A 26,759-nucleotide genomic window follows, 5' to 3' on the forward strand; every position below is an offset into this window, starting at 1 on the left:
AAGAAAGTTACCAAGTTAGAGGCCGAGTGTCAGAGGCTAAGAGGTCTACTTAAAAAATGATTACCAGGGCCTACTACACTGGCTCAAGTGAAACTTGAAGTAGATACTGCTAGAAGGGAGTCTAGGGATATCAAATTGAGGAAGTCACTTAGTAAGGGTGCTGGTTCACCATGTTCTTCAATAGAGACATTAAATGATAGACACGAAGAACATTCTCTGAAAGCAACTGAATACCATACATGAAAAGTGTCAACAATAGAAGAAGAGAACAAGATGCTAAAAGATGCTCTCTCAAAGTAAAACAGTGAGCTTAAGGCTTATAGAGTCATGTGTGCTAGAATAGCTGCCAAACTCTCCACTATTAAACAAAAGTTGGAATCTTTGAGGTGAAGGCAAGGAAAACCTACACTTGAGTTGCATTTGGAAGGATCAAGAAATGAAAGCACAAGCAATCCACCAAGATTGTCTTCCATTTCTGAGGATAGGAATGATGGTGACTCTAGTGCAGAGTCATGGGCTTTAGCACTGATTGCAGAGCTGGATCATATCAAAATAGAAAAGGTCATTGGCAAAGCTAAGAAGCTCAGTGATGGGTCCAAGGTAGATTTGATGGATGATTTTCTTGAGATGGAGAGATTGGCTTCCATGGATTCAACTGGATTGGATCAGGAAGAATTATGAAATTTAGATGAAATAACTAACAAGAATGTTTCAGGAAGTTTTGATATTTCATCTAATCAAGAAGATAGAGCTTTCTTAGAAGAAGCTCTTGCACAAAAAGAATCAGAGCTTCAAACTGTCAATCAGGAATGCTCTGAGTTGTTAAAAAAAATTAATCATTTACAAAAAAATCTAATTGTTCTGCAAGCTAGAAACACTTGGAATGAATCTACCCTAGTTAGTCTCAAAGAAAAGCATGATATGATCCTTGTTGTTGATGTTGAGGGTGTAGACCTACACAAAATACTAGATGAGGTCAAATATGTCATGGCAATAGATGTTGAAAGTACTAGCGATTCTTAGACACATATCTGGTCTTCTGTGAAAGCTAACTTCACTTCTCATTCTGATACTGGGATTAGAATTAGCTATATTGATGTAGAGTTTGCAACTGCTATTGTTAGTGTCATTAATTTCTTACAATCTATAGCCCAAGACCCTTAAAAGAATTAAAAATTTAAATCATCAGATACTGATAAACTAGTTTTTAGAATTCAAGAGTTTTCTCAGTTAGTGGATTACCTTTTTTGTAGTGCAAAGAAAACATTACAGAGTTAATTTTTGAACTGATAACTTTGTTATCTCAATTTGGGAAAATGTTTGCTCTTGGTTTCAATGAAATCTTCCAAAATGAAGCCATAGATCTTGGCAACCAATTGCCCAACCTGATGTAGTCTAGTTTTCTTCGTAATTTTATTAGTACAGATAATTTCACAAGACAATAAAGTGCTTAGGATCTTTCAGGAGAAGAAAAGGCTAATAGCCTACGCTTTCAACTAGCTGGTGGTAATTTATACATAATTAGGAATCTTAACAAAATTCAAGTAGAAAAAACATCTTTGGAATCTGAGTTGAAGGCCCAGGTAAGCAAAATTGGAGAGTTAGAAGAGGAGCTTATGTGCTTCAAGAGTGAGAATGCAAATCTAGAAACAATCGTGGCTACAACCAAAGAGGATCTTGGACACACACGATATTAGATTATTGAGTTAAAAGAGGAGCTCATACATCTCAAGAGTGAGGATGCTAATTTGGAAGGAGTCTTCATTGTAACAAAAGAGAAGCTTGATCACACCCAGCATCAAGTTACAGAGTTGGAGGAACAACTAACACATTTGAAGAGTGACAATGCTAATCTAAAAGGTAGTCCTAGCTGCAACTAAAGAGAAACTTGAACACATAGAAAGATAACTTAGTAAATTGGAACAAATGCTGGAAAACTTGCAAATGCAACTTGAATCTACTAAGGAATCAAAGAAGTTATTAGAGAATGAACTAGCAACCATGATTTCACATAAATCAGATATTAAATCTCAATTCGAGGCAACAGAAATTGAGATGAAAGGGTTGTCTAAAAAAGTGGATGCTTTGGAGCTAGAGCTTCAGGAGGAGCACATGCAATGCAAAGATGCCATTACTAAGTGCGAGGTTTTAGAGGATCAGTTACAAAGGTTTGTGAAATGCTTCAATCCTGTTTCAAATATACCAAATTGATGATTATTTTAATTTCTTAATATATGTTGAGTTCTATTTGATTTTTTTTAGAACTTCTTCAGCATGCATGTATTCAATTTCAAACCTAGGGTTTTTGAACTAATGTGAAGATGTTTAATTGAATACCAAGAAGGAACAATTTTTTGAGTATTCCTAATGTTTTTTATTAGAGGAATAAATTAGAAAGAGACTGGTATTAACTAGCTTGCTTGGAACCCCTCATATTTAATCTATGTTCTTTTCTTGTTTGCTAAATATACAAATCAAAAGTATGCATATATTACTAATTTTTGCTTGCTTTCTATTTATTCTCGATGCTAACCAATGTAAAGTTCATGGTTGAAGTACACTGACATTTTCTATTTTATCATCACAATGAGATTTAAACTATAAGATTTAGCATGAAGATCTACTTGGCATGAAGCCATGTTTTCCTATCTTGTTTATGTAGAAGTAGATTCCACAATAATAAATGTCCAAGAATGTATCATGAATAACTGACATGACTTAAATATAGGTAAATCTACCAGATCTTCACAATCCATGTTAAATGTTAATTTGTTTCGGGGATAAATTGTGTGACAATTTTTAGCATCAACGTTTCGAATCATACTACATGATCCATCATCAGGATATAGGAGAGTAACGTTGATAGATCACATAGGATGATCCAAAACATTGATGTTTAAAACTATCATAAAATCGATCCAAGAAAAAAATTAACATTTGAGTATAGTTGCCTCAAAATGAGGTAGAACTATCCAAAAGGGACTGTATACATGTTAACTCTGGTTTTGCCACCAAGGATTTAAATTTTGAAAGCGCGGCTCGTGTAATGGTTAGCCTTGAATTAATATTTTAATGTTGCAACCTGCAAGTTTCTGGCCGTCAGATCTAAGCAGACCGATGGTTGGCACCATCGCGCTATAAAGAAAATGCACGATATTTATGATAGCGCGATGACACCCTGAAGACACGTTGCAGAGGTGGGTCCAGCGTTCGGCGGGTCGAAAAAGTTCCATGGTGCCTTGTCCGCTATGTCGCTATCGCATATTAGCCGAAAAATCTCCATAGCGACATAGCACTTGGCGAAAATAGTCACGGCAACAAGTTTCAATGACCGACATGATCAAGTGTTTTGGATGGCAAATCAAAAGGGACCACGTGTAACCAGGCCAAAATTTCTGTCAGCACGGCTCACACAGTCGGGGTCTATGATCTCCACCGTCGGATTGGCTTGGATCAATGGTAAGCGCCATCGCGCTATGGCAGAGATACACGAGGGTTATGACAGTGACATTGTGCCCTAATGCCACGTGTCAGGTGGGGCCATGTCGCAGGGCGATGGCAGGTGTGTCGAAATGGCAGGCGGAAGTACAAAGTGCGATGGTCCTCTCCACCGTTGGATTGGATTGCATCAACGGATGGCGCCATCTCGCTATGGCGAAGATGTGCAGATTTTATCATAGCGACATGGCGACCATCCGCCACATGGATCGACATGGGCCAGGTCTCACCAGGGATCGCCAGGTGTCATTCAGAGTCTGGTCGTAGGTTGCAAAGTACGACAGGACAGAGGTTTCGTGGTGGCGGGCAGACAGTTTCACAGCCCAGAAGTTTCAAAACACGGCGAGGCGCTATGGCACCAACGCAAAACTAATGCATTTTTCGATAGCGACATAGCGTCCAATCAAAAAATCCATCGTGGTGAGAAGCGACCAGGCACGTTGGGTCCCAGCAAGTACTTCGCATGAGCAGTCAGGAGCCCAGCGCCACGGTGGCGAATCAGATGTAGCCACGTATTCATCAGTGGGGTCAAGGAAATACGGACCCTCTGAGTTGGTGCTTTATCAGACTAGGGAGGTGTTTCATTGGGCCAATAAAGAGTGACCACATCCTCTAAGTCAGAGTTCAGTCAGCGTCACCAGTACATGGAAAGGTAAGATCTCCACTGTCAGATCAGGGCCGATCGACGGCAGGCGCCATCGCGCTATAGAAGAGCTGCGCGAGTCTTATGTTAACGACATTGCGCCTAAAGGACATGCGTCCTCGTGGGTCCGAGGATGTCAGCGAGGACGATACATGGCTAGTTCTTATTCATTGATATGCTGAGGGGAATGATCTTCCTTGCACACCGTCAGATCGATTTAGATCAATGGATGGCGCCATCTCGCTATGGCAGAGATGCACGAGTTTTAACATGGCGACATAGCGACCATCCGCCACGTGTCGGTGGGGTCAAGTCTCGCCAGAATGGATCGCTGAGCTGTTGCCATCTATCATTCAGATGAAGATTGGTTGCCAAGGTGGCGCCAAATGTGATGGGCCCAGAATAGGAACAGTGTAGGGCAGCACAAGGCGATTCTGGTCGTCAAATGGAAACAGATCTGTGGTGGGCGCCATTGCGCTATGAAGAACTACTCAGGAGATAGTGTTAACAACAATGCGCCTAGATGACACGTGTCCTATTGGCCCGATCAAGATTGACGGTCGGCTGGCAGATAATATAACCATCGCAGTTAGTGATAACCGTCTGAAGGGTGGCGCAATAGTTTGATGACGGAAGGTCAACCACAGGAGGACTTCCTCAGGTGGCAAATTAAAGAAATATAGTTGGCCCGCGTGGCCTAGTTGACGTGTAAGGAGCCTGTTGACCTTTTGACTAGGCTGATTCATGAATCAAAAAATGAAGATGATCGATGTTATCTTGCAATTTGATCTTCGCGATCATTTTTGACCTACTAGGAATGAATGCCATGCATAGGGAAACACTCCACTGTCCTAGTCGATCCATCTACTGTGTCAGTATCATTCATTAGCGCCGCTCTATCTACTCAAGGAGTTCTTTTAGTCAAATATCTGATTTGGTACTTCAGAATCATGCTTGAGTGTGATCTTTTATCGGATATTTTGGGGTTCGATGCTAGTAGGTAGGAAGTAAATGTAACGCAGAAATCTTCAAGTTATGTCTGATCTATAAAGGAAATTTTGTGATTTGTTCCCAGGGTTGACTCTTCCTGATTTTCTCTACTACTGCTCACGGATTTGCAGTGTAAAAACCCCTTTGTCTCTAAGTTAGATAACATCCTGTATCATCTCTTTCAACCATTAATGTGCATATGCATTGTTTTGCCTCTCATTGATGCATTATTGAGATCAGTAGTCCACATGCCGTATCTATCTTTGGCCTATTGAATAACATACAAGTGAGATCTCCTTTCCCTAGTGTCATTCAGTTGGTTTCCTGATCTGTATGTGATTATTGATCAATATAAGTTTGGATGTGTATGACTTTTGGATGTTACTCTAGTTCTGTAGCGCATATATGGGCAGAAATGAGTCTAAACACTCTATTTTGGTGCGTCACCGCCTTAGATTAGACTAGGTAGATTTGTTTTATTGTTCTCTTTCTCCCTTTTCTTCTGAGAATAGATAGGTGCGCCCTAACAGTAAGAGGAAGCTGGCCTTCTCCGGAGACTCAACCTCGTAGTTCAAGTCCCACAGCTTGGAGGTTGTTTCCATGTTTCACTAGGTTGTCCTCACACATAGGCCTTGGACAAGGGTGCAAACCTAAGTGACAATAGTTTTTGGCACACCCGGTGGGACTCATATCAGAAGATTTAAGGTCTACTGGTGTTAAGAAGAGAGAATTCCAAGGATCAACACTGAAGAAGTAGTGCTGGCTTCAGTATTCAAGCCTTCAAGATGTTGATCTTTCATGTACTTGGTGACTCTGAACATCAATAAATTTGGTTTTAGGCTAAGTTGCAGAAATTCATGCCTAGGGCTAAAATAGGGGCGTCTTCTAGAGGTAATTTTCAATATCAAGAACTCTCACTTTTGAATCCTAGAAGAAGGAGGACTAGAGCTTGATTATCACTAGTTAGAGGTGGAATAATAGTTAATATACTTGTAAGATCTATCTCTACTCCTCCTACTGTTCGAACTCAGCCTAGATTGCCATCTAGCCTCATCAATAGAACGCTTGTCTATATGGCACACCCAAGGATTCATGCTTTTGCCACCTTTAATGATGGAAGCCCTCTATTGTTAGCCCAAAGACATGATATACCCGTAGCTGCACTAAAAAGCATACCTGATTTTACTGGTAAAACTTCTATTTCCCCTTTAGAGCATATCCAAGAGGTAGCAAATGTCTGTAATATTCATGGTATTATAGAGGATGATGTTGCTGTCAGACTTCTAGCCTCATCTTTAAAAGGAAAAGCATTACAGTGGTATAGAGGCTTAGCTCATGGTTCCATAACTGATTGGGATGGACTAGGAGCATGATTATGCAAACATTTTGAGGATAAGAGTGACCATTTGTCACTATTAGGGCAACTGACTACAATAAGAAGAGCCCCCCATGAATGTATGATTGATTTTAACTATAGATTCCAAAAGACATGGGATAGAATACCTACTATAGTAAAACCTACCCCTGGTAATGCTTTCTTCCATTACCTTAGAGCTTTCAACAGTGACATTGCCACTACAATCCAAACTATGGGGGGAGATACATTACCGAATGCTTATGAGACAGCCATAAAAGCTGAGAACATCCTAATACAAGGAGGAAAGTTGGCTCCAAGACCTCCTATGCCCTTCTTTTTGGATGTCCCCAACCACCAACCAGTAATAGCTCCCCTTCCTACAATTCCTACATCACAAGCCCTTACTCTAATTCCCCAAGCTTCCACATCCTCAAACGGAATAGATGAACTCAAGGAAATGCTCCAAGGTCTAGTGCTGAACACAGATAAAAGAGAGAAGACCCTGGATAAAAAATTACAAGAGCAGGGGAGGGAGTTGAAGGACGAAGGGAAGAGATTAGAGGATAGGTTTTCTCTAATACAAAAGATGAGTAACAAGGTGGTGGCCTTAGAAAGGCAGCAAGCCCAAAGTGGCAAGCCTCCCCAATTACAATATCAGGCTCCAAGTGGTGGTAGGCTTCCTAATCAGTGGAATAGCTCTTTTGATCAGAATAGCCAGAATAGTCATGCTTCTGCTTCAAGCTCAAATCAGAACAGAGCTATAGTCCCTCAAAATAACTTGGCCCAAGATCAAGATTTTTGTCCTTCTTGCAACTATTCTTATACCTATTGCATGTGTCAGAAGGCAGAATCTTATTTGGCCTTAACTGTCCAGGAGCCTACGGTAAAGCAACCATACAAGGAAGATCATACCAAGGAGGCCTCATATATCCAAAGGCAAGGTGATTGCTCTTTCATGAATCACCAGATGGAGGAGCATTGTAATGTAAACCAGGATTTTGTTGCTCATAACACAAGAAGTAAGAAGAGAGCTATGGAACATGCTGCTCCTCCTTCTCCTAAGCAGGCCTCAACTTCAAGTGTTACACCTAACACACAGACAGCAAATGAGCAAACAAACACTTCACAATAGCAAAGGCAAGGTCCAAGAGAGAAGAATGCAAGTGATCCCTATGTTGCTCCATCTCAACCTCTCATGAGTGCAGCTCCCAAAGTTTCTACCAAAATTCCTAACGCACCATTGAGTGTGGTAGAGCAAATGAAGAAGACCAATGTAAACATTTCCATGTGGGATGTTGTTGCTACCATACCAATGTAGAGGAACATGCTGCAGCAAGAATCGGAAAGGATTGAACCCAAGGATCAATCATCTACTGTAGAGAGTGCCACTAGTTTAGTACAACTAGTAGGAGATGTGGAGACAAGTAAAAAGGTTAGACCTCCTCCATTTTATGTTTCTTTGATTATAGGGGGCAAATTAGTACATAATTGCATGATAGATTCGGGGGCTAGTAGCTCAGTAATGCCTAGGTGTGTTGCTGATGCTTTAGGGATGAAATATGAGCCCATTGTTAGGGATGTGTTACAACTAGATGGGAGTATTGTCAAAACCGTAGACATCCTTAGAAGTGTGGAAATGGCCCTACATGCATGCCCTGGTTGTACTGTGATTCAAGACATATCTATTGCTGAGGTCAAGCCCTATTTTGCCATCTGTCTTTCAAGAGACTTCACTGCTCAAATTGGTAGATTCATATCCGCTGATTGGTCTTATATGTCATTTAAGACTAGATATGGGGCCAATGCTTCAATAAGAGCAGAACCTCAAGCCCTTCATCACACTGAACCCTACACTCCCAACTTCATCAATATGAATTGCCCTATTCTAGAGATGGACGAAAATAACATAGTAAACGAGCCTATCACTTCCATAGCAGAGATTCTTGATTTCTTCTTAGATGAGTGGGCAAATACATGTTAGTTTGAGCCTATGTCGAAAACTCTTGAGACAGGCCTTAGTACATATTGCATAATAGAGAAAGAGGTTCAAGTTCCTGACCTTGTTAGGACTAATGATGACATAAATGGAGTATGGAGTATGTACTTTGATGGCTCAAGGAATAGAAATGGATCAGGGGCTGGTGTTATGTTGATCTCTCTTGCACAAATAAGATATTATTTCTCTTTTAGACTCCAATTCAGTTGTACCAATAATGTGGCCGAGTATGAATCTTTGATCAAAGGTCTCCTACTTTCCCAAAAGAGGGGAATTCAAGCCTTGAAAGTATATGGGGACAGTGAGTTGGTAGTGAACCAAGTGAGAAATCAGAATATCCCCAAAAATGGCTTGCTCAAGTCTTATAAACACAGAGTCTAGGATTTGCTTGAGGGTTTCCAAGCATTTAATATTTGGAGCATTCCTAGGAGAGAAAATAAATACGCTGATAGACTTGCAGCAGTGGGAGCATCTTATGATGTGCCAAGGAATCTTGAGAAAGAAAAGAAACAACAAATAAGGGTGGTGGTAAGGCCTGCTGTTCCTGATAATAATACTCATTGGCAAGTGTTTGAGTTTGATGAGCAAATTGTGAGCTTCTTGCAGAATGAAGCAAAATTTTTAGAGAGAAATTGGTCAAGACTACAAGATCAATATGGTGATCAGATCATTCATCTCAGTTCCAACAAGCTGCCCAAGGGTCTCATTACCTTGGAGAGTGTCTTTAATCCAGATGATCAGTCAAGGGATAAAGGAATGAATCTAGCTGCAGAAAAGGATGACCATGCCCCAGTTACTATTGCTGATGGAAAATCTCTTAACATGGGAAAGGTATGTTCTGAAGCCGAGCAAGAAAATTTCATTCATCTATGTCAAGATTTTAGTGATGTATTTGCTTGGACGTATGATGACTTAAAAGGTTTCGACCCTAGTTTGTTTCAGCATACCATAGATTTGGTTGATAGGGTCAAACCAGTAAGACAAAAACAGAGGCCAGTGAATCCCAAGATTGAACCTTTGATGACGAAAGAGCTATCCAAGTTGATTGAAGCTAACATAATTTTTCCTATTAAACATTCATCATGGATAGCTAACCTTGTCCCTGTGAGGAAGAAGAATGGAGAAATCAGATTGTGTGTGGACTTTAGGGATCTTAATCAATCTTCCCTTAAGGATCACCATCCTCTCCCTTCTATGGATCAAATTCTGTCCAAGGTCAGTGGGTCAAGGAGATTCTCTTTTCTTGATGGGTTTTCTGGTTATAACCAAGTGCTGGTTAAAGAGTCTGATAGATACAAGACAACATTTAGTACTAAATGGGGCACCTATGCTTATTGCAAAATGCCATTTGGATTAACAAATGTAGGTGCCACATTCCAAAAGGCAATGGAGGTAGCTTTCAAAAGATTAATTGACAAGTTTGTCTTAGTATACCTTGATGATATAACTGTGTATTCCAAGAATGTAGAAGATCATCTTGATCATTTGAGATAGGTATTTCTAAGATGTAGAGAGTTTGGGGTTTCTCTCAACCCAGCCAAGTGTGTCTTTGCTACAAACCAAGGAAAACTATTGGGACACATTGTATCTAAGGATGGATTGACCATTGATCCAGAAAGAACAAAAGCAATACTTGCCCTTCGTCTCCCTAAACACAAGAAGGGGCTGCAAAGTTTCCTTGGTAGGATAAATTTTGTAAGAAGTTTTATTCCTAATCTTGCTACCATGGTGAAACCCCTTACAACCATGCTCAAGAAAGATATGGTCTTCTCATGGACCAAGGAGGGGAAGGAGAGTTTTGAAAAGATCAAGGCAGCCATAGCATCGGCCCCTACCCTCATGAACCCAAATTTTGAAAAGATTTCATCCTCTACACTTTAGGTGGTGAGTCAAGTATTTCTGCTGTCTTGACTCAAACAAATGACAAGAATGAGGAGAAGCCCATAGCCTTCTTTAGTGAAGGGCTCAAGGAATATGAAGATAAGTATAGCTTTGTTGAGAAGCAAGCCCTTGCAGTCATTAGAGCCTTGAAGAAATTCAGACACCTCTTATCCCATAATAGGATCCATTTGTTGGTGCCCCATGCAAGTGTAAAAGACTTCTTGTTAAACAAAGATATCGGTGAGAAGAGAGCTGGATGGATCACTAGGGTAATGGAATATGATGTTGACATTCAGATTACCAAATTGTTAAGAGGGAGAGGATTATGCAAAGAAATGTTATCAAGTCAGGATTCAGATGAAGAAGTTGCTATGGTGATTGCAGAGCAGCAGGAGGAAATAAATGTTAATGCCCCAAAGAGCTGGATGGATGACATGAAGAACTTTTTATCAGGGAATGGATACCCCCAGGGATTGGAGATAGCCAAGAGAAGACAATATAGACTACAGTCCATTCCCTATGTTGTGATTGATGATATCCTATTCAGGAGGGATTTTAATGGGACCTTGTTGAGATGTGTTGAAGAGGATCAGGCTGAAAGGATGATTAAAGAACTCCATGATGGCCCTGATGGTGGCCACTTCTCTACGAGAACAACTGCCATGAAGATCATGAGGGCTGGTTATTACTGGCCATCCTGGTTTCATGATTGTCATAGGTATGTGAGAAAATGTGAGAAGTGTGCTTTCTTCTCAGGCAAATAGAGACTTGCAACTCTTCCTCTTCATCCTATTCAGGTGGATCAGCCCTTCACCCAGTGGGGGTTGGATTTTATAGGCCCCATTAATCCTCCATCTAGTGCAGGTCATAAATGGATTTTGGCTGCTACTGATTATTTCACTAGGTGGACAGAGGCAGTTGCCTTGAAGGATGCTACAGAGCCATCAATTGTTGAATTCCTTGATGGAATTGTATCTAGATTTGGTGCTCCTTCTACTATCATCTCAGATAATGCCAAATCTTTTGTTGAAACCCAGATTTGTGCATGGGCAATGGATCATAACATCTATCTGAGCACATCATCGAACTACTATCCTCAAGGTAATTGTTTGGCTAAATCTTCCAACAAGAATTTGATCAGAATCATAAAGAGAAAAATAGAAGACAACCAGAGGGCCTGGCATAAGAAGCTAAGAACTACTCTATGGGCTGATAGGATAATGCCCAAGAGATCTATTGGGAATTCACCTTTTGTGCTGGTATATGGTAGGGAGGCCAGACTCCCAATCTCATTGGAATTCCCATCCTTGGAGTTGGCTCATCAGCTGGAACTAATTGAAGATGATGCCATGTCAGTAAGAATGGCAGAACTAATTGAACTGGAAGAAAAGAGAAGCAAAGCTATGCAAACTCTAGAGATACATCACCAGCAAATGAAGAGGAGCTTTGACAAGAAGGCAAGGGCCATAATCTTCAGAGAAGGGGATTTGGTTTTCAAGTGGGATTCAGAAAGAGTAAAACCAGGAAGACATTCCAAATTTGATGCATTGTGGAGTGGCCCTTATCTGATCTCCAATTGCAAACAGGCCAATGCGTTCCAGCTAAGCAGGCCAAATGGTGAAGTTCTGCCCATTTCAATCAATGGGATCCATTTGAAGCCCTGTTTCTGAAGGATTGTGAATCCATGTACATAATTAGTTTAGTTGCTTCCTGTTGTTCCTATTTTTCAATAAGTGCGCGTGCACATGGCTCACTTCGTGAGTCACCAGTTCTCAAAATTTTGACAAGTCTCAGGTCGCTAAGGAGGTCTTGTTTTTTGTTTCCAAGTCGTAGGGACAGAGCCAGAGTTCAAGGGTTTTTAATGTTTTGATTTCCTCATTTAGGGTTAGGGTTTCTTGCAGCTCTCGGTTTCGTACCTTCCAAGCCCTCTTTTCTGACTCCATGGCCCAATGGATCATTCTCAGGCACTGGTCATGCATCGAGTAGGCTCATGCCCCCTGTGAGTCGCCAAAAGTGTTACCTCTGGTTTTGCCACCAAGGATTTAAATTTTGAAAGCGTGACTCATTCAATGGTTAGCCTTGAATTAATATTTTAATGTTGTGACCCACAAGTTTTTGGCCGTCAGATCTAAGCAGATCGACGGTTGGCACCATCGCACTATAAAGAAAATGCATGATATTTATGATAGCGCGATGACACCCTGAAGACATGTTGCAGAGGTGGGTCTAGCGTTTGGCGGGTCGAAAAAGTTCCACAGTGCCTTGTCTGCTATGTCGCTATTGCATATTAGCCAGAAAATCTCCATAGCGACATAGCGCCCGGCAGAAATAGTCACGGCAACAAGTTTCAATGATCGACGTGATTAGGTGTTCTAGATGGCAAATCAAAAGGGACCATGTGTAACCAGGCCAAAATTTCTGTCAGCACGGCTCACACTGTCAGGGTCTATGATCTCCACCGTCGGATCGGCTTGGATCGATGGTAAGCGCCATCGCGCTATGGTGGAGATACGCGAGGGTTATGATAGCGACATTGCGCCCTGATGCCACGTGTCAGGTGGGACCGTGTCGCAGGGCGATGCTAGGTGTGTCGACATGGTAGGCAGAAGTACAAAGTGCGATGGTCCTCTCCACTATTGGATTGGATTGCATCAACAGATGGTGCCATCTCGCTATGGCGAAGATGTGTAGATTTTATCATAGCAACATGGCGACCATCCGCCATGTGGATCGACATGGGCCAGGTCTCACTAGGGATCGCCAGGTGTCATTTAGAGTTTGATCGCAGGTCACAAAGTACAGAAGGATAGAGGTTTCGTGGTGACGGGCAGACAGTTTCACGGCTCGGAAGTTTCAAAACATGGCGAGGCGCTATGGCACCAACGAAAAACCAATGCATTTTCTGATGGCGACATAGCGCCCAATCGGAAAATCCACCGTGGCGAGAAGAAACCAGGCATGTTGGGTCCCAGCAAGTACTTCGCATGAGCAGTCAGGAGCCCAGCGCCATGGTGGCGAATCAGATGTAGCCATGTATTCATCAGTGGGGTCAAGGCAATATAGACCCTCTGAGTTGGTGCTTTGTCAGACCAGGGAGGTGTTTCATTGGGCCAATAAAGAGCGACCACGTCCTCCAAGTTAGAGTTCAGTCAGTGTCACCAGTACATGGAAAGGTAAGATCTCCACTGTCAGATCAGGGCCGATCGACGGCAGGCACCATCGCGCTATAGAAGAGCTGCGCGAGTCTTATGTTAACGACATTGCACCTGAAGGAAACGCGTCCTCGTGGGTTTGGGGATGTCAGCGAGGATGATACGTGGCCAATTCTTATTCATCGATACACTGAGGGGAATGATCTTCCTTGCACACCGTCAGATCGATTTAGATCAACAGATGGCGCCATCTCGCTATGGAAGAGATGCATGGGTTTTAACATGGCGACATAGCGACCATCCGCCACGTGTCGGTGGGGTCAAGTCTCACCAGAATGGATCGCTGAGTTGTTGCCATATGTCATTCGGATGAAGATCAATTGCCAAGGTGGCACCAAATGTGATGGGCCCGGAATAGAAATAGCTCAGGGCAGTACGAGGCGATTCTGGTCATCAAATGGAGACAGATCTGCGGTGGGCGCCATTGCACTATGAAGAACTGCTCGGGAGATAGTGTTAGCGACAACGCGCCTGGATGAAACGTGTCCTATTGGCCCGGTCAAGATTGACGGTCGGCTGGCAGATAATATAACCATCGCAATTAGTGATAACCGTCTGAAGGGTGGCGTAGTAGTTCAATGACGGAAGGTCAACCACAGGAGGACTTCCTCAGGTGGCAAAATAAAGAAATATAGTTGGCTCGTGTGGCCTAGTTGACGTGTAAGGAGCCTGGTTGACCTTTTGACTAGGCTGATTCATGAATCAAAAAATGAAGATGATCGAGGTTATCTTGCAATTTGATCTTTGCGATCATTTTCGACCTACCAGGAATGAATGCCAAGCATAGGGAAACACTCCACCATCCCAGTCGATCCATCTACTATGTCAGTATCATTCATTGGCGCCGCTCTATCTACTTGAGGAGTTCTTTCAGTCGAATATCTGATTTGGTACTTCAAAGTCATGCTCGAGTGTGATCTTTGATCGGATATTTTGGGGTTCGATGCCAGTAGGTAGGAAGTAAATGTAACGCAGAAATCTTCAAGTTATGCCTGATCTATAAAGGCAATTTTGCGATTTGTTCCCAGGGTCGACTCTTCCTGATTTTCTCTACTACTGCTCATGGATTTGCAGTGTAAAAACCCCTTTGTCTCTGAGTTAGATAACATCCTGTATCATCTCTTTCAGCCATTAATGTGCATATGCATTGTTTTGCCTCTCATTGATGCATTATTGAGATCAGTAGTCCACATGTCGTATCTATCTTTGGCCTATTGAATAACATACAAGTGAGATCTCCTTTCCCTGGTGTCATTCAGTTGGTTTCCTGATCTGTATGTGATTATTGATCAATATAAGTTTGGATGTGTATGACTTTTGGATGTTACTCTAGTTCTGTAGCGCATATATGGGCAGAAATGAGTCTGAACACTCTATTTTGGTGCATCACCGCCTTAGATTAGACTAGGTAGATTTTCTTTATTGTTCTCTTTCTCCCTTTTCTTCTGAGAATAGATAGGTGCACCCTGACAGTAAGAGGAAGCCGACCTTCTCTAGAGACTCAACCTTGTAGTTCAAGTCCCATAGCTTGGAGGTTGTTTCCATGTTTCACTAGGTTCTCCTTGTGCATAGGCCTTGGACAAGGGTGAAAACCTAAGTGACAACAATACACTCAGAAAAATATGGTAGTTTTGTGATATGGATATCTAATACAAACAACTTTCTCTCCTTTTAATATCATCTTCCATAAAATGGTCTAAAAGGTTTTATCAATGCTTTCATGAATGATTTTCAATATGAATTTGTAGAAAGCAAGTAAGAATATCATCTTTGTCAAATATGGCATATGTTTAATCCTTATGTTTCTCTTTATTTGGATAATATTCCTACTTCTATGTTTTATACCCATTGATATACTTATGAACATTGCTAAAATTATTATTTTCTATGACATACAAGGGTCTAAAACAATCAGAATTGGACAAAATAGACCAAAAATGTTAAATTGAGAAAATACTCAAAATTATAGTACTACAACATTACAAATAAGTGATTTCAAAAACATTGTAAGCATTTACAATGGACTTAAAAATACTACACATTTAAAATTATGGACAATTGTTATGTAAATTGGATACTTGTCTAAACCATCAGCTTTCTTGCAGAAATGAAACTTTGCTCGATATGTTTATGAAATTAATAAAAAAAAAGTCTTCTTCTCAAGTGGGTCTTGTTGCACACGCTCTAGGTAAATTATAGTTAGAAATGTTTTACATAGTAGCTCTATTGCTATTCCACAAGATTTTCTAATTTGGGAGATGAAAGAATTTTATAAATTCTTTCAGGTCTGCTAGCAATAACAATTGGTGTTGGTGAAGTAGCCCATAAAGTGATGGAAAACTCTATTCCAATTTTTTCTTGTGCATGTAAAATTGCATCAGATGCAAAAAATTACTCAATGGTATGAAATTCTAGTTTGCGGCCACAAGTTAGATATTTGGTTTTTTTTTGGAAATATTTTGAAAGTCTGGAACTCTAATGCGAAGAGCACTTTTCACATGCACAACTAACCTAAAATATTTCCTAGCTACTCGTTGTATTTCCCTTAGTCTACATCACAAAATATTTAGATTTTGATTGTTGTTTATGCATAGAAGAGTGCACAAATGTGGAAAATAATGCAAACCTTGAATGTGAATGTTAAGATTCTCTATCTTTTCCTTGGCATTGGAGTATAGAACTGTGAATGGAAATATTCCCGTAGTCCAGAATCATAAGGTTACACAAAAATCAAGATTTATTATTGGACTTTCACTCGAGGGTGAACAAATTATAGATTAGATGATGAAAGACTATGTCAACTAGTGCATAATTTTGGCTATTTTTTTTATGTTATCCCTAATAGACCCCAACAAAAAGAGAAGGCACATGAAAGGCCTCTAAGAATTCCAAAAAAAATTGAGTTTTAGTAGCATAGAATATGTGTCAATTGATGCACCATACAAAGTTATAGTTAGTTTTCTTTATAACATATGGTTTAAGATAATAATGGAGGCTTGAACTCCCAAATAGTTAAGCCTTTTTTGGTACATCTAGAGTGGCCAAACACTTGGCAAGTCGAGGTAAGGCATTGTTATGGAAATGATTAAGGATGGGCTGAAATTGTGTAATCACTTAGTGCATCATTTAACTTTCCAAATGAATTCGGTATAAAATGCCCCACTTTTGTCTCTAAAATCTAAGAAAAAAATCCAAGCTATATATCATAATAAGATTTAGAAAATGAAGTATGTGAATGATATTTAGAAGAATTATCGTAAGACTTAGAAGATGAAGAATATGAAGGATATTTAGAAGAATCATGATAAGACTTGGAAGATAAGGAATTTGAATGATATTTAGAAGAATCATGATAAGACTTGGAGGATGAAGAATCTGTATGACATTTAGAAGAATCATGATAAGACTTGGAAGATGGAAAATTTGAATGATATTTAGAAGAATCATGATAAGACTTGGAAGATGGGAAATATTTGGAAGAAGGATACTGTGATTTGATCTTGCACATGATCCTAGCAAAGGTGTCTGATTTATCCATTTTTTTAATCATTTTTGTTGCAACGTTAACATCCATGTATCCATTGGAGCAACAACACTTTTCAAATTAAAGAAGGAGGTGGATTTCATCTGAGCTCAAATGAGGATCCCTAAAAAGATATCCAAGATCCATGGTTCTAGAAGAAGAAGAATCAAGCATAGAAGAAGAGAAAGGATAAATAGGAGAAGGTAGATAATAGGAGGAAACGAATCAAGAAGACATGAAGAAGAGGAAGAATGGAAATGGGAGATTAGGAAGACATGAAAGATGAAGAAGAAAGAAGACCAAGAGTCATTTTATAAAATTTGATACCATTTGAGATCATTTGAATGTTAAGAAACATATAATAGCACTTGTAACGAACATGAAAGAAAAGGTACTAGTTGATAGGATAACCCTAAGAAACATTGGTACCAAACTAGGATAGTAAAAGCTCTCACTTGTCCAAAAGAGATGTGATAAGATAGAATTTTACAATAGGTGTAAACCAACACTGCCACAGAGGTGCCCACAACTTTGGGTGAATACCCTAGCACATATGAACTAGGACGATGATTTACCCAAATTATAAATAATTAAAATTGAATTTTTATGAAAGTGGATGGACAAGAGATTACTAAGACTCTCCAAGCATAATATCAAAGAATCCAAGGTATATCTTTCTCAACAAGGACGGACTCTAACTCACCAACTCCAAACAAGGTCTCTTGTGAAATCAATGACTACTAATTCAAGAGGTCAAAGCACAATAACCCATGGTGTAAAAAGGCTTCTAACAATGGGAAAAGTAGCCTTATCTTAACAGGATCAACCTAGAAAGATTGGAAATAATAGGATAACAAAGTTATTTGATCGTAAAGTCTTAGCTCAAGAACTCAGATTTTGTTCATGTTAAATATCCAACTAGATGTATCAATAGATTCTCTATCATGAACCAAGCACACAAGATAGAAATCAGGGATTTCAAGCAAATAGTCTTCAAACAATGAGCAAAGGGCAAAGCAACCTTGCGCATGAACAAGTATAGTGACTTAGTATTTCTACTCCTTAAAGGTTCTACTTGTGTATGTTCTTGAAAATGTTTTAGTAGCCACTTAGAACAAGACAACACCTTATCAAGTTTCCTAAAAGGATATACGTGGCTTTCTAAAAGGAGTCCTCGATATACGCAAGGTACGTGAGGTCCAAATCTGTAGATGAGAAGAATCTAAAATCACATAGCCAGGGGGAGACGATAACCCAAATCTCCTCCTTCACTTCTCAAAGGTATAAAGTTCTTTGAGGCTTAGCAAAGAGTGATATCAAACTCAATTCCCAAGAGAGGTGTCTTTGGATTCACCTCCCAATATTTATACTCTGCCAGAACACAGGAGTTGAGGTCGTCCCAAGGGGTGATGAAATCCCCGACCGGGCCTCCTAGAAATAAAAAGTAAGTAATTCACTATCAAAATTATTTAGAGCAATAAAGGTGGAACACTTAACTCTTCAAGTAAATGTGAAATGAGTCCAAAAGTGGAACATTTAACCCTTTAAGATAATGTGAAGCGAGTCCAAAAGTGAAACATTTAACCCTTCAAGAGAATGTGAAGCAAGTCCAAAAGTGGAACATTTAACCCTTCACACAAACTCAAAGTGAGTCCAAAAGTGGTACATTTAACTCTTCACACCAACTCAAAGTGAGTCCAAAAGTGGAACATTTAACTCTTCACACCAACTCAAAGTGAGTCCACACCTTAGAAAACAAGTGAGTTCCAAAAAGCACAAAAGGGTTGCCTAGTGGAGCAATTAACGCTTCTTTCCTGTAGACCCCTCCCCCTTAATGTGTCGTTGATCTTGCAACCACAGGGCAGAAATGATGGGTCGATGGATTAGCAAGTCCAATAACCCAAGATAGAAATCTAGATAAATCTCAAGTAATCTAAGACTACTAATCAATACTACTCACAAATGAAAAAGGGGTTGAAAAATGGAATATTTAACTTTCCAAGTACACATAGAGTGAGTCCACAAAGTGGTTCATTTAACTCCCTATGTAAACAAGGAATGAATCAATGCCCTCAATCACTTAATGAGATATTTGATATTGGAACCAAAAATTACTTAAGGTTTAAACACAAGCATTCACTTACACAAACTTGTATGAAAGCAAATCTATGTTCATTCATTTCCCATTAAGAGCATCAATTGAAATGTGTTCTATGAAAGCATGTAAAACACTCAAGCCAAACACACGAGAGGTTTAATTTTAATCCCAAATCTAAATATTTTAGAGTTCAAACAAAATACCTGATAATCCTTGCAACGCGTCTTTTCTTTTCTTTGTTGTACCTTTCGTTTACGCTTGATTGCTCGCTCGCAATGAACAAAACAACAAATAACACAAGGAAACACAAGATATGCAATATATGTCCAACTCATGCAAAACTAGGGTTAGCTCTAAAAATCTAAATTTTAAGACTGATAATAATCAGCAAGTAACCCAAATGAAAGCCCACATAATGCACTGATTCATTGTAAAATTGAAATGCAAACTATACATTAAATGCCCTTTTTTTTTCAATTGATTTTTTTGACGTAGTCATAAAGATTGGATCTACATGATATGAATTCGGATCCAAAACTCAAATACATAAAAGTAAACCCTATTAGAAATCAGAGAGCTTTCCAAAAATGTAAATTTTTTGAAAAGATCTTTTAATTTGTGCCTTAAGGAGTCATTTTGTAAAAACAGACTAGTTTTTGCAAATCAAATTATTGACCCCTAATATGACCTCTAAAATTGAAACACAAAGAACCAACTCTATTTAAAATTCCAAGAGCTTTCCAAAACTATAATTTTTTCCAAAAAAAGTGGTGATTTACTCCCGAAAATGATTTTATATGAAAAATCAAGGAAAAATGATAAAAAATCGAAAATGTTTCAACAAAACCTGAACATTTGAACAAAGCTTTTCGAATACATCGCCACCCTCCAAAAAGAAATTCAGATCAAAATACCTAGCCATTTAAAATATATGATCAAATCTTCCAAATCTAGGGTTTCTTTGAGTCTACAAACAGATCTACACAAAAACCAGAAAGAAAAGGTGGGTTGCCCCACGGTGGGTGCCAAAAATGTATGCCTAAAATTTGAGCACACTTCTATGAGTCATTATATTCAAGATTACTCAAAAATGAGGTCTCAAATGGTGACTCATAGCTCTCTATTCATGGAGTGCAAGGGTTTGTAATGGAGGCCCTCAGCTTGACCTAGTTTGTGCCCATGCAAGTACACCATGAAACAAGAGATTCAAGGATCTAAAAATATGCATGCAAATGAAAATGAAAACTAATCTAAATGATAACAATGCAAAACAAATCAAGATCTAATCTATGAAATAAAATATGACTCTAAACTAATATGCAAATGCAATGATAAAAGCCTCATGATGGAAGCCATGAACGCATGAGAGAATAAGACAAGAAGATAGAAGTTCTCCACAAAAAGCTTTGATGCTTAAACTCCTTCTTCAAAAATTGCTCTCCAAACCCGTAGCATAACAATAGCATAATTGTGGATGAATTATGAATGAATTGTGGATGAATTGCGGATGAATCATGGATGATTTGTGGTTGTCCAAAATGAGGAGAGGGCTCTCCCTTATAAAGAAAAATATGGAGGTGAGAGGCTTCTCACAACCAATATGGGATAATAGAGTTTGATCCATGTGAGACAAAATTCCACCAATGAGAAGAGAGGAGTGGTTGAGAAGAAAGTGGAAAGATAAGTCCCACTTACAAATATGTGCATTTAAGTGTAGAGAAAATAAATAAAATATTTATTTAATCTTAATTTAATTTATTTCTTTTTTCAAGTGGGTTTAATTTATTTAATTAAAAGGGAGCAAGTTCTTTCAATTAAATAGGAAATATTTAATTAAATTAAAATAGGGGTTTTTCTCTTAATTAATTAAACGCGGATGAATTATTTAATTAAAAGAGAGGTTTTCTTTTAATTAAATAAGGACTTATTTTATTTAATTAAAAGGGAGATTTTCTTTTAATTAAATAAGACTTAGGATAAAATGATCAACATTAGAAATGAAATAATCAAATTTGATCAAAGAAATTAATTTAAATTGATTTAATAAAATATTGCAAACCATTGATTCAAGAAATTCGATAAATTGAAAAATTGAATAATGGGCGCCCATAGTCTAGGCGACCATTTTAGGGTGCATACATTTGCCCCTCTTTGACTAATGTGTGATCGATTTGGGAACACATGTAGTCAAAGAAAGAAATTGAAGTGTGAGGTCAATTTGGGATCACAAAACAACCCAGATGTGTGGTCGAATCGGGAACACATCAGGACAAAGAATACAAATAAATTTTGACTTGAAAAAGTCAAGGATAAAATTGGTAAAACTGAATCAAGGATTGAAGTTGATAATTGCTGCCCCCTCATGATCGAAATCAAAATGAGATAGAGGAGAAACAACAAATTGATAAATTTGATCAAATCGAACAAAAGATAAGGTTCTTGATGTAAGATGAAAGATATAAGAATCATAGAACCAAGCTAGATCAAGCATGAAATATTATGCCCCAAAGGTGATTTAGAAGAAAGCAAGTGGGGAAAAAGAAAATGGAAGATAGAAGTTTGAAAGATATAGAAAGAAATAGAAAGAAGAAAAGAAAATGCCCCAAAATCAATCAATTGTTTAAGATAGAAATTTTGATTGAGACACGAAAGAAGATAAGGAAATAAAGATCAAAATGTGGCCACAGTTGATTAAAAGTCCACAAGGAGGATGAAGGGAAAACCCTCTCAAACTCATAATACAGCCTAAAAATGCAAACTAACATGAAGTCTAATAATGCAAGCTACATGAAAATGCAAAGGTGTTCATCATTCATTAGAGAATGTAAAAGAACTTATTTCCATCAGTGGGCGATTATTAACAGACATCAAAAAATCACACAATCGTCAATAGTCACAAGCGCAACTATAAAGATATGAATGTAATTAATATCGGATTGGAATGTGGAAAGATTCTAACATAAGCATCAAAGACATAAAGATCAAGATGACTTTAATATTAGCTCACCCAATTTAATGTAGAAAAACCATGCTCGCATCAAGGCATAGATGCCAAGATGACCATAAGAATGGTTGTGCAAAAACAATCAAGGATGATGCCTCAAATCTCCTAAGCATTTCAAGGGGACAACAAGAGACACTCTAGAGTTTCAAGACCACACCCGCAAGCAAAAAATAAATAAAAACATGTACCATGCCCCAAGTCCTCTAGCGATACATCATGGAGAGACTTATCAGACAAGGACACTCAACAAAAATCAATAAGAGTCAGCACACAAAGAAAAAATCATGACATAAGTCAAGCATTAAGTGTTGCGTTTAAAATTTAACTGTGTTAACTGATACTGAGATTGGAGGATAAGGATCAAATGTTTGCAGGAAGGGAAGATCACATGACAAAATTGGGTAAGACCAAACCAATAAGTGTTGAAAAACACTCGAAGTCAATGGGTGTTGAAAAACACCGTTTGTGAAGTGTCCTAAAGACTAACACATCCAAGAGACCAAAGCTAACATAGTTATGCCCCCTAGACAAAGACCAATTCCAAACCAAGGCAACAAGGACAAGGCATGATGGAGAAAGGTTAAGTGTTAAGGACATGCGCTAAAAAAATAAGTATTTTTTTATTTTTTATTTTTTTCAAGATTTTTTATAATTTTTTTATATTTTTTGCTACCAATGCACCTGTTTCCAGGTTTTCACCAAGGCACTCTTTCTATTTTATTTTTTTTGAATTTTTAATGTATTTTTAGAATATATGATTTTTTTTGGAGATACATCAAAGCACTTATTACTAAGATGATCATTTTTTCAGGATATTTTCCAATTTTTATAATTTTCACAGTATATCATTTTTTTGGATATTTGAAATATAATTTTTTTTTGCAAATATATCATTTTTTTGTAATTTTTCAGGATCAATAAATATGTACAAATAATATACAATGCCCCCAACCAAAAACAATGACCAAACTCTCAAGCAAGATCACATCATGCAGTCCCAATGTCTAACAAGGTGGAGGACATGATGGAGCAATAAGCTAATGGATATGATGGATAAGCAAGGAGTGTATGAAGCAAGTGAAAGTGATCTTCAAAGGCTGACTCCTCAAGAGTACCCAAGCTAGAGAAAATTGTCATGTGAAGCACATTTGGACAAGAAATGAAAGGCCAACATAGGATAATTCATGAAAGCATAATGTAAAAGTGGGAAAGATGCAATCCAAAGAAGTAGACATGTCAAGAGGCTTCATAGCATCATATTTTACTTTCTTTTTTTTTTAAAATGTATTAGATCAAGACCAAAGGGGTAAATGGGAAAAGGATAGTGAAAGACTAGAATGGATGGACAAAAATAGATATGAAGGCTAAACATGAAATGAATGAAAAAAAGATCATCATATAATAGCTCACAAGATAACCAAACATTTGTGTATAGGTCAACATTGTCAAGATCAAAGAGAGAAGACGAAATGGATGAAAGATGTAGAAGAACTACGCATGATGCCTGATTGTTAGGTTTTCATCATGGTATTTATCCAAGGTGCCACAAGGGAGTGGTTGTCACCATAGGATGAATTTATTTCTCTTTACTTTTGCTACCAAGGTGCCTGATTACCAAGTTTTCACCAAGGCATATTTTCAAATTTTTTTCAATTTTTTATTTATTTTTATTTTTAAAATTTTTTTTTTTGGAAGAAGTCATGCTTTTGAGATAATGCTCCTTGAAAGTTTAAACCATGATATACAAAGGATTTGAAATGACATGCTCAAAGATGCTGATAGGGAAAAAAGGATGGAAGACAAAAATGGAGGATATGGCTTTATGCAAAGCGAGTGAGATTGAAAGATGGAAATGAAGGCAAGATCAATGTCAACACACACCTTGAAGGATGGCGAGAGGATGGAGAAAAAGTCAATGAAGGAATACCTGAAGAAATATGGTGTGAGGTTACAATTTAGGCACATGGAATGGAAGAATGCTTTTGGAAGAAGATGAAGTGGACTTCTTTGAAAGATTGAATGTCAACTTCAATTGTTGTTCAACATTAGACTCTCTCAAGAGAGACTTTGGAATCCATATAGCCATAGGCATTTTTTCATTTCTTTTTGATGATGTAGAGATAATATCTTCAATGATGTATTTTGGAACCCGTACTTGTCTTATAATTTTTTTCTAAGATATCTCTTTTGATTTTATGCCCCCATGTCGATTAGAGGAGACATGGTGGTGTTTTTTATATGGATTCTTGAATTGCTTCTTTTTCTTGTATTGAACATTCAAGTTACTTCCAAAAGACTTGGGACTTGTGGAAGAAGAAGGATGATATGACTGGTTTAGGTGAGTGGGTGGATGAAAAGGATTCAAGGATATGCATCTATGTTGATCTTGAGGAAAGATAGGAGAAGGAGGGATGTAAGGACCCAAGATGTATAAAGAATTAGGAGAGTTGAGAGGGGAAAGTGAAGGGACATAAGGAACCAAGATGGAAGGAAGACATGAAGCATTTAGTATCAATGGGGGAGGTCCAAGGATGGATGTGGAAGATGTGAAAGGGTAATCATTAAGTTCATTAACATCTATATTACAATCAAGGACATTAGCATCTTTAGAGTGAGCATTAGGATTTCCAATAGGATCATGAACATCTTGAATAGGAGCAACTTCTTTGATAGGAGTACTTGAAGCTTGAGAAGACTTAGGAAGAGTAGAAAGTGAAAGCGAACATGGAGTGATAGAACAAGAAGATAGAAGACTTTGATCTTGACAAGGATCTTTGGATAACATAAGTGTAGAGTTTCTCTCTTGATTTTCAATAGGCTCAACACTGTAAGTAACAACACTATTTTTAATAACCTTAATGGAAGTATCATCTTCGAAAGGTGCAACTATAGCGCATGAAGGTTTAGGCTCTTTAGGTTTAGCATTATCAAAAGTATTTGTAGCCAAGTAAAGGTTAGCTTGAGTTTCTTTAAGAGGTAGCCCTTGAGAATAACTGTAAGGAACTGAATGAAAATTGTAAGGATCTTTGTTGGATGAAGGATTGATTGAAGATTTCAGAGACTCATAATCTTTAAGGGATGTATAGATAGTGGAGGAAGTAGAAGATGGAAGGGGAGCATCAGAAGACAAAGGCTCAACATTAACATGATCTTGCTCAAGAGTGTAATCTTTATTTTTAGCATGAGGTTTCTTAGAAGAGGAACTCTTATCCCATTGATCTTGTATTATAGCACAAAAAAATGCTTTCTCTTCATCGAAAAATGTAGATTTATCATTTAGGTATTTTTCACAAAATTTATCAATGTTGTTTTCAAGATTTGATTCATGTGGATTCCCATTAATATTTATCTGTGACTCGTCCCTTTTAAGCACAAGCATAGGACTAGGAGGACTTTTAGGAACTGTAGGAATGTAATAATCATCATCATCATAATCATTGTCACTATAGGAATTTTAGATAGGCATATCACAAGACTTTTCATGTTGTTTATTATCATATGTCTCAATAAGAGGAATAAGACTCTTGGTAGAAGTACAATAAGAATGATATCATGAAGAAGAAGTAGGTGAAGACCTAGATGGATGATATTTAGAAGAGTCATGGTAAGACTCGGAATATGAAGAATGTGAATGATAGTTAGAAGAATCATAATAAGACTTAGAAGATGAAGAATTTGAATGATATTTAGAAGAATCGTGATAAGACTTAAAATATGAAGAATGTGAAGGATATTTAGAAGAATCATGATAAGATTTAGAAAATGAAGTATGTGAATGATATTTAGAAGAATTATCGTAAGACTTAGAAGATGAAGAATATGAAGGATATTTAGAAGAATCATGATAAGACATGGAAGAAAAGGAATTTGAATGATATTTAGAAGAATCATGATAAGACTTGGAGGATGAAGAATCTGTACGATATTTAGAAGAATCATGATAAGACTTAGAAGATGGAAAATCTATATGATATTTAGAAGAATCATGATAAGACTTGGAAGATGGGAAATATTTGGAAGAAGGATATTGTGATTTGATCTTGCACATGATCCTAGCAAAGGTGTTTGATTTATCCATTTTTTTAATCATTTTTGTTGCAACGTTAGCATCCATGTATCCATTGGAGCAACAACACTTTTCAAATTCAAGAAGGAGGTGGATTTCATCTGAGCTCAAATGAGGATCCCTAAAAAGATATTCAAGATCCATGGTTCTAGAAGAAGAAGAATCAAGCATAGAAGAAGAGAAAGGATAAATAGAAGAAGGTAGATAATAGGAGGAAAAGAATCAAGAAGACATGAAGAAGAGGAAGAATGGAAATGGGAGATTAGGAAGACATGAAAGATGAAGAAGAAAGAAGACCAAGAGTCATTTTATAAATTTTTGATACCATTTGAGATCATTTGAATGTTAAGAAACATATAATAGAACTTGTAACCAACATGAAAGAAAAGGTACTAGTTGATAGGATAACCCTAAGAAACATTGGTACCAAACTAGGATAGTAGAAGCTCCCACTTGTCCAAAAGAGATGTGATAAGATAGAATTTTGCAAT

At 38.1% G+C, this 26,759-nt stretch overlaps 1 pseudogene; it reads left to right on the plus strand.

Annotated features, from left to right (window-relative positions):
* Positions 1-12,844: 12,844 nt before the first annotated feature.
* Positions 12,845-26,759, plus strand: part of LOC149541670 (protein QUIRKY-like) — a 39,556-nt pseudogene continuing 25,641 nt past the window's right edge.

The sequence above is a fragment of the Cupressus sempervirens genome, chromosome 8 (assembly GCF_028749045.1).
Source record: "Cupressus sempervirens isolate cs-2001-9-10 chromosome 8, ASM2874904v1, whole genome shotgun sequence".
NCBI classification, from domain to species: domain Eukaryota; kingdom Viridiplantae; phylum Streptophyta; class Pinopsida; order Cupressales; family Cupressaceae; genus Cupressus; species Cupressus sempervirens.